The following is a 10,837-nucleotide window of genomic DNA, read 5'->3' on the forward strand; positions in this document are numbered from 1 at the left end:
AGAAGGACCACACAGATCAATATGCACAAGATCCAACAATCCATTATAATTATACTATTTTCTCTTATAAGTAACTCTTGTCTGCTTCCCTAACTGACATTCCTTACATACTATATTAGAAGGCTTTATTAACTTTGGTAGATCTCTCACTGCTTGAGTAGAACTTATCTTAACCATGCAATCAAAATTTACATGACACATCCTTGTATGCCATAACCAACTTTCATCAATCTGAGCAATCAAACAACTTTTACCACCAACATTCAAGTGAAAGATAGTACCTTTAGTCTTTGTACATGATGCTATCTCAGTTCCAGAGCTACTCAAGATCTTACATTTTCCATTCTTCAATTACAAGTTATATCCCTTATCAACCATCTGACCAACACTCAAAATATTATGCTTTAAACCTTCAACATACAACACATCATCAGTATTGTACTTACTATCAAGAGAAATAAAACCTCTACCATGGATTACACAATCTTTGTTATCACCAAATCTTACTATACCACCATCATACTTTTCCAAATTTACAAATTTACTCTTAGCATTGGTCATATGATGAGAGAAACCATTGTCAATTACCCATTCATCTTTCCCCTTAACTTTAGTAGCTAAAGCTTTCTCCTCATTAATGTAGCTTCTAAAATTTGTAGTTACAAGATCATCTTCCTTGATAACAATGAACACAAATTCATCTCCTGAGTTTCCCTTATTCAACTCATAATTTGTCATTCCTTCATTAGCAATATAATAACACTTCTTCTTATATTTAGGTTTATATGGCTTAAATGGATTCTTAGGATTTCCATCTCTTTCCGGACACCTTGATGAAAAATGTCCTATCTTATTACATGAAAAACATTTAAGAGGTAACTTTCCTTCATACTTATCGACGCCTTTAGGCAATCTTCTGGCAATAAGTGCTTCAATCTCCTCAAGCTCTCTTTCTTCATCTTCTATCTCTTTCATCTCTTTCTCATATCTAGATACTCTTGTATAACTTTCTCCCAGATCATATCTCTGCTTCTCGGAAATAGTAGCTTTGAATGCATATTCAATCTTAGGAAGAGAGTCTCCAAACTCACTCAGCTCAAAAGCAGCAAGTTTACCAATCAACATGTCTCTTTTCACATTTTTCAGAGTCCAGATCTCATCAATAGAAACATCTTTATGTTTGTAAGAATGAGGCAAGGATCTCAAAACTTTAGCAACAATCTCAGATTTTTCTAATACTCCACCAACACATCTGATTCCACACACAAGATCATTCAATTTTTGCATAAAAGAAGTAATGTTCTCATCCTCTCTCATCTTCAAGTTCTCATATTTACCCTTCAAGCTCTACAACTTAGCAATCTTCACATGTCTATCACCTTCATGCAAGGTCTCCAACTTTATCCAAATCTCATGAGAAATCTCTAAGTCCATCATATTAGTCATCTCAAAATCTAACAAGGCATTCAACAATACTTCCTTGGATGATATTTTATTTTGCTTCCTTTATCTCATACGAAGTAGTAGGACAATTTTGAGGAACATTATATACATTCTTAGTAATCTTCCAGTACTCTTTTCCAATGCATCTCAAATGACATTGCATCCAGCTTTTCCAGAGAGTGTAGTTCATTCTATCAAATCTCGGACTATCCTTCTTGAAAGAAAAGGTTGTCATCTTGGATCTCCTCAAGTTATCAAGATTCTTTTGGGGGATCTAGAACTGTTACCAATTGTTGGCAACAATGCAACAAACTGAGAGGGGGGGAGAATCATTTTGCACAAAAACTCACTGCAACTTAAACCACAAATCAGATTTGATAATTAACAGTTAAAACATGAAACAACACCACATCAATATCACACATAATATAGAGATTTTTGACATGGAAAACCTGGTTAAGGGAAAATCCACGGTGGGAACCTACCCACAATGAGATAATATCCTATTAGGAGTAAATGTAAATATTACAATGTGGAATGCACATGCATTCAGGAACACTTCCTAGAGCTCACTGCTCAAAATAAGAAACCTAGAAAGGCTTCAACCTTTAGGGAAGGCTAACTACCTTACAAGAAGTCTCATTGACTTAAAAAAGCATTCAGACAACAATCTAGTTTACATGAACTGTGAAAATAGCATCTCCATATGTCTGAGTACAGTTCCAGTTAAGCTCATTGTGAAATCTTCTACGCAACACACTCCTTCGCATAACTTCACACAACTTTCTTGCTACTGATGGATTGATACAATATTCACACATAGCACTACATCTCTCAATGATTATTATATTCATTTATACAAGACATCAACCTATATTTAAAGGTCAGCTAAACCCTCAATACAAATCACAAAATAATAACCTTACATGCTACAACAATGCATTTAGACCGAAACAATGTCGGCTAAGACATAGTCTAGACCCAAACAATCACTGCAAACACGCAACGCCTCTGACAATTATGCCTTGATCATCCACAACACGCTACAACCACCAAGAATGTCGCATAATACAAATAACATTATTGGACAAAGAAAATCTTCAATAATGCACACAATAGTCAATGCAAACCACCAATATGCATAGAAGATGATCTAGAGATATTCACGAGCAACATGAATTGCACCACAACAACCGTAACAACTCGGATCACTAGAATCATCATCATCTTTCTATCGGAGCTAAATAATACCATCATAACTGACTCTCAACCTGAAAGATTCACTTGTGGATTTCTAAATCATGAACCAATCGATCTGATGACACACATCAATGTCTAGAACACATCCCACACATTCACAACTAAAGATATTATAATTCTGGAGAAATACAAAGCACAAACCAGAATACTGAATAATATGAACAACTGAATAACATCCTCAATATTGGATCTCATAACTCAATCAATACATCATGCAAACCCCTGCAAATGGGAATGAACCATCTATAGACAATATACCAGAAACCCTTTAATTTGCATTAGCTCATTTGCAAAACAAACTCATCCAACCAAGCTGCAACACTGGAATATAGAAGAATATGTTGACACCAATGATAACACATCATTCCAGAAAACTTCTCAGCAACATCCAACAAGCATGAGCTACCTTAATAGCCCTCGCACCCCAATCACATCCATGTGTTTTCTCAATAGCCCTCACACCCTAATCGCATCCATGTGATGTCTAAATACTTTCTATACTAAGCACCATTTGACTCTCATCTTCATTTTGTTTATGTGGAAGTCAATTATTTATTTTTGGTTGATTTGTAAGGGAGAAGCAATTTCCTTGTTCCCAATGCAAATGGCATTCTATCCCATATCTAGACATTTGTTTTGTTATAAGGTCTTTAATTATTGTCCCTCAATGAACCTATTAATAAGAGCATATTGGTTACTTTTTCTACAAATTTTAGATTAACTAATATATTTGAAGTCTTATTAAACACAATGTAATTCAAATTGAACGTCACATAATTCATGTGGTTGAAATAATTCTCTAATATTTTAGACACTAATTTTTAAATAGTATGTACTTTCAATGGTCAAATAGTTAATAGTAATTTACATATCTCCACCAAAAAATGGTAAACAATTGTCTTCTTTTATCAATCAAAATTTATAGTTTTGACCATGGTTGAAGTGAGTATGGTTTAAGAATAACCATCCAAGACAATTTTCTTTTAGTGATTTTTTTAGGGTTTTTATATATAATATAGTTATGATAAAAACAAATGCTTCCACTAATAGTTTGTCTAGGTCAAATAATTAGATAATAATGAAACTTAGGATTTAAGAAATCAATCTTATAGATATAATTTATGAATTTTTTAAATAAATCAAATATGATATATAGCTTGATATTTAGATAGACAATTATACTACAATAGATATCATGGATCACTTCATGATCAATGTGTAAGGAAATAAAAACTTATTAAATGAATTCCTTATAACATGTTGTTACAAGTGTGGTTGTTGTTGCACCAAAAGATTGACCTATTAATGCCCAATACAACCACTAGACTTATAGAATTCACAGGAGGTGGTTAATCCATGTCACAAACCCAAGCGTTGCACTACACAACACAAGGAGACCAAGGGTGCACACCTTGCAACAACAACCCCCCCAGCACAAGCGAGAGGTTTTAACCTATGATCAAGCTCTGATACCACTTGTTACAAGTGTGTTTTTTGTTGTACCAAAAGATCAACCTATTGATGCCTGATACAACGACTAGACTTATAGAATCCATAGCAGGTGGTTAAGCCAAGTCACAACCTGAGCACTATGCTACATAGCACAAGGAGACCAAGAGAACACACCTTGCAACACACACATGTACACTAAATTTATCTTAATCTTATTCAAATTGTACATGTGAAATTAAACTTTGCGTTCACAAAAGTTAGTCTAATATACAAAAGTCAACTTGACTTGTAAAAGTGAATTAACTTATCACTATTGTGGAGGCATCTCAACTATTGTATTTATTTTTGAAGTGAGGTGGTTGACATAGGAGAGAATTTACTCAATGTCATAACACCGTGAACAAGTATAAAGGAAGATAATTAACTCAATTATGTAACATCAACCAATTGCCAACACTATGCAATTGTGTAACCTCCAATGGTCTTGGTGATAATACTCCTTAATTTGATTCCTAAAAAGTGTACAACAAAAATCCTTACCATCCTTAGATTAACCCATCTAGAATCATTCAAATGGGTTTAGCAAAAAATTAGCTGCCTATTTTGTTGGATTTAACAAAGCTTAATTATTATTTGTATAGGAAAAATTATTGTGTCTTTATTTAGCAGAGCTATAAAATAATGCCATTTCTTTTTTCAAATATCTTATAGCTTTCCTTCAATTTAATAAAAAAATGGGTGAGAGAATACCCAGTCTTTCAATAGGAAATAGATGAGAAGACACGTGAATAATATTATGTTTTATGACAAAGAAAAAGACTCATTTGATCTACAGTGAGAATAGTTTTTTCATGTCCAAGGTTTGTGAGCATGTTCACATTATTTATAGTCTATCAAAGGACATGTGGGATTTCCCATCGTTAGAGTGGGAGTCATATATTACATATAACATGACCCTGACCACCATACAAGAGTCGCTATCTATAATTAAGTGTTTTAAAGAAAGGATGATCACTATGTCCATCTCCCTATCCCTACCACCACATAAAAAAGATTTTGTACATCTTGTCCTAACAAGAATTTCTCCTTCTATCGAGAAAGCTCAAAAAATGAACATGAGCTACCTCAATAGTTCTTGTATCTGAATTGTCCATGTGATGTCCAAATTCTTTCTATTATAACCACTATTCAACTCATTCATTCTATTTATGAAATCTTTTAATTATTTTTTCAATTACAGTTGATCACTAGCTTATATATATATATATATATATTTAATTTTATAATACATATATAAAATACGTCGAGAGATATCCGGCTTAAGGAACCTATTTTTAATCATTTTTCACCTTGAGCCTAATAGGCACCTCAAGAAGGATATATCTAGGTGTATTTTTTATATATTATACAATTAAATGTATATAAGCTAGTAGCAATTGTGGTGCTACATGGAAGACATTAAATAAGTCAATATATAATTATATAGTATTGTATCATTAAATAAAATTATATTAATATATATAATTATATTTAATAATATATATAGTAGTATAATACTAAATGTAGACACTTAAATTTGGCTAATCAATTTAGTCAAATTTATTTCCTTTAGCCATTTAATTAATTAAGCTCATTTCTTGAATTAATTAATCTAATTAATTAACTCTCCCCTTCCAACCCCTTGAATTAATTAATCAAGTTAATTAATTCCCCTCTTTTCCAAATCCATGAATTAATTAATTCCTCCTTTTCTTCCTTTTATTTGAATTATTTAAATTCAAATATTCCCGTTAGAGCACATGGCTCCTAACTCTTAACTACCTAAGTAACCCTCTTCTAACCGAACCTCCAATCTAACCCATGGGTTCCAACCAACCCTATACCCCAAACTAACCTTATCCTAACCTCCCCTCACATGTGTGTGCACACATATTCCCTAATTTCCTTAACTTTAAGAAATTGAAGCCTATTTTAGGTGTCTTTCTCCCAAAAGAGACACGTTTCATTCCTCCCCAAGGCATGTATCCCTCTTTTGGACACTTATCCTCCCTCGTTGAGCCTTTGAGGACAAGTGTGGAATCTTGTTCCACTTGTCATTTCTAGGATTGCCACTTGTCCTCCTTGAGGACAAGTGTTGCATTTTCCAATCCCTTCCTCTCCTCCCTTGTCCTATTTAATCCCTCCTCATTTTAGATCAAATCATCCAATTTCATTACATTGTATTGTTATAATGCATGATTTCATCCACCATTAGCACATCCATGTTGTCATAATACCTAATTTCATCCACACTTCATATCATCCAATCCTCATATCTTGAATCCAATCATCATAATCACATCATGAAGCAATATCGAGCAACTGTTGCATCAATGAGCACACATTTTACCATGGGATAATCAAATCAAAGATTTGAATATAGTTTACATTTTGTTGTTTTTAATGTCTTAAATGCTTTATTCATTTCCTTCTACCATCCTAATCTCGAGGTGTTTGAGATAATTGTGTTTTCTTGATTGTCATCGTAGGCATTTCAATCTCTCATATTCGAGTACAATTTTCCCTCACACATTTTTTGGCAGATGTTGGCAATTTGAAGGAATTGATTATGTGTTGCATTGATGTTTTGTCATTGATGGCAACACCGACTGTTTTGGTTGTTTACCGATTTCCGGTTGGTTCCGGTAGAGTGGTTGGATTATGATATTGATTTGGTATGCTTTGGTTTGTGGAATTGATTTGGATCTATCATTCATGCTATTCAGATGTGTATCATGATCAATTGGCTTGGGATTTGATGACTCAAAGACTATCATTTGTTCTAGTAAGCCTTTTGCTCATCGGTAAGGGTTTTACCGGCAGAGCTTTGTTGAAGATATTTTGATGCACATGATAAGTGGTGTTAGCACGACTTCTAGATAGATTTTGGGGTGTTGTTGGTTATCTTGTTCGTATTCCTGTTGATCGGTTGTGTTGCATTTTGGACTAGACCTAATACTGTCTTATTCTGTTAGGTTATGGACTGGCTTATGTAACGTGTTGATGGGTGATCCCGATTTGTTATCAGATGGATTCATTGATTGGATTATGTTGTTTCGGTCTTAGGCCGACTTGGTTGATCATTGGTTTGCAGGTTTATGTTATGAATTTATTGTATTATCTTTTAGGTGGCCGACCTAATTATTTAGGTCCCGGGTTGGTATATATATGATGTAAGATCTCTTTGTAGATCATGGTTATGGGATGGTTATATGATTACCTGTGTGAATAATGATGTAATCATATGCAGCAGTTTTGGTCGATCATAGGTGATTGAATTGGGTTGGTAAGAGAGGTTTAAGACCTCTGGTACTAAGCTTAACCAAAACTGTACTCATGCATAGGAGATGCTATCTTTGTAGTTCACTCTTCTTTCCATTGTAGTCTAGATTTATTTTGTAGTTAGTGAGGCTCCTTTTATGATGAGCAGTGCGCTCTAGGTTGTTGGCCTTCCTGCATGTGTAGGCCCCTCATTTTGTAATCACATACTTACTATAGAAGTATTATTTGACTATGGGTAAGCTTCCCACCGTGTTTTTTCCCTTTACCAAGTTTTCCACATACAAATATTGGTGTCATGTGTTCTAGATGGATGGTAACTATTTTGTGATTTATGTTTATGCTTAATTGCTATATCAGTTATTCTGGTATTGAGTTTATGTGTTCTGGTAATAAAGATTTGAATGCTTAAGTTTTGTAATCCATTGACAACTGATTCAGCCCCCCCCTTCTCAATTGTCATTTGGTTATTTGATTTGTTTAACAATTGGTATCAGAACATGGTCCTCTCTGTAGAAGCTTAACCACTTGAGGAATATCCTATGGCATCTAGCGGTTCAAGTTAATCAAATACATCTACAGTTGTTTTTCGGGGAGAAATTCCTAGGCTTGATGGAACTAATTACAGGGTATGGAAGATTGAGATGGAGACTCATCTGAGATGTCTTGGAAAGGAAATTTGGGAGATCACTGAAAAAGGAGCAATACCTTTTAATCTGACATCTAGAAATCCTCCTCTGATAGGCCTGGATAAGAAGCTTGAGAATGATTGTGGAGCTAGAGAAGCCCTTTTGTGTGAACTTTTTGATCAGCAAATAATGGGACTAACTTAAAAATCAATTGCAAAGCCTATATGGGACAAATTGGAGACTCTAAGTGAAGGTGACTCTACTGTTAAAATTGCTAAACTTGATGGTTATCGAGTGAGGTATGAGAACCTGAAGATGGAAGAAGATGAAAGGATTACTGTTTTTATGGAGAGAGTTAATGATATTGTTATGAGAATTCAATGTTGTGGTGGATCTCTAAGTGAAGCTGAAATAGTTTCTAAAGGGCTGAGAGCTTGGCCACCGGCTTATAAGATGAAGGCTACTACAACTAATGAGCTGAGAACTATGGCAAACACCTCTGTTAATAGGGATACTTTGGTTGGGAAGTTATCTGCTTTTGAACTTGAGGAATTTGGACCTTCTAGAGCTGTAAAATCTGAACCTGCTTTTCATGCATCTACATCATCTATCAGAAAGAGTGATTGGAAAGATTTATATGTGAAGGAACTAGAGGATATAAAGAAAGAAGATGAAGAGTTTGAGCAACTTGAAGCCTTATTTGCTAGAAGAGTACCTAAAGGATTGATAGGTTGTAAGTATGAAGGAAAATCACCTTTTAAATGCTTTGCATGTAATAAGATAGGTCATTTTGCATCTAGATGTCCTGAAAGGAATTCAAGATTTGAAGAAAGAGCTAGAAGATCTTTTAGGTGTAACCATGATTATCAGAACAAGCATAAGTACAAGAGGAACAAAGACAAATCATGCTACTTTGCTGATGACGAAGGTGTGACTGATTCTGATGATGAACCGATATAAGATTCCGCTAGTGGATCCGGAAATGGAAAGGAATGGGTATTTTTGGCTATCAAGGAAGATGATCTGATACCTGAAGAGAGGGCCCTTGCTACTAAAATTGAAGACAAGGATGAATGGGTAATTAATAGTGGATGTTCACATCATATGACTGGAGATAAAAGGAAGTTCTTATCTTTACAAGAATTTGATGGTGGTCTGGTTAGATTTGGAGATGACAAAGCATGCATGATCAAGGGAAGAGGAACAATATCATTGGATGGTAAGAATAACACTGATAATATTTATTATGTTGAAGGTTTAAGGCATAATCTTTTGAGTGTAGGACAGTTGGTGGATACGAGACTTCAGTTACAGTTCAAGGATGGAAAATGCAAGATTATTAATAGATCTAGATTGGAGATTGCAACCGGTACATAGACTAAAGGTAACATGTTTCATTTGAATTCTAGTAGGAAGATATGTTTGATTTCACAAATTGATGAGAGTTGGCTATGGCATAAGAGGTTGTGTCATGTAAATTTTGACTGCATTGTGAAGATCAGTTCTACTAAGGCAGTTAGAGATATATCTAATATTGTAAAGCCCTATAATCCGATATGTAAGGAATGTCAAATGGGAAAGTAAATAGAAACTTCTTTTAAGAGTATACTAGACAAATATAATGATGTTCTTGATCTTATTCATACTAATTTGTGTGGTCCTGCTAGAATCAAAAGTTTTTAGGGTGATAGATATTTCATGCTAATCATTGATGACTATTCAAGAATGATGTGGGTTACTTTTCTAATGGAGAAGTCTGAAGCATTTGAATAGTTTAAAATCTTTAAAGATAAAGTTGAGATAGAGACAGGATTGAAGATTAAATTCTTAAGGACAGATCAAGGTGGAGAATTCACATCCAGTGAATTTAAAAGCTATTGTGAGAACAGTGGAATAAAGAGACAGTGTACCCGGACACCTCAACAAAATGCAATTGTGGAAAGGAAGAACATAACTATCTTGTATGCAGCTAGAACTATGATTATGGAAGCTAATTTGCCTCATGTCTACTAGAGAGAAGTTGTAAGCACGATGGTAAACACATTCAACAGAGTTCATATCAAAGGAGATACCAGTAAGACACGTTATGAGTTATGGTTTGGTCATACACCAACAGTTAATTATTTCAAAATCTACAGTAGTAAATGGTATATCAAAAGAGATGATTCCATTGGAAAGCTTGATCCTAGATGTGATGAAGGAATATTTATTGGTTATTCTAATGAAAGAAAAGCATATAGATGTTACAACAAAAGATTGTAGAGAATTATCGAGAGAACAAATGCCAAGGTGGATGAGCATAACAGAAGTCAAATCAGAACTTATGTGAGAGAACCGACAGTGGAAATGATCATAACTAAACTGGTAGCACCTACACTGAAACAAAATGTTGAACTAGTTACTCCGACAGTATCAAAAAATTCAACAGTAACTGAAGATCAGGGCAGAGGAACAGAAAATCAGAAGACTCCTAGGTATATAAGGTTGAATCATTCAGAAGATCAGATCATTGGAGACAAGAACAAAGGAGTGATGACAAGAAGAAGGTTGGCAACTGATGAGGTATATTTAATTTCTCAAGTTGAACCGACATCGGTAATTGAAGCTTGTAAAAATGAATTTTGGATGAAAGCTATGGAAGAAGAATTAGATCAGATAGAAAAGAATAACACATGGACTTTAGTTATCCAACCTAAAAATAAGAATGTTATTGGAACTAAATGGGTTTTAAAGAA

This window comes from Cryptomeria japonica, chromosome 8, assembly GCF_030272615.1.
Source record: "Cryptomeria japonica chromosome 8, Sugi_1.0, whole genome shotgun sequence".
Classification (NCBI taxonomy): domain Eukaryota; kingdom Viridiplantae; phylum Streptophyta; class Pinopsida; order Cupressales; family Cupressaceae; genus Cryptomeria; species Cryptomeria japonica.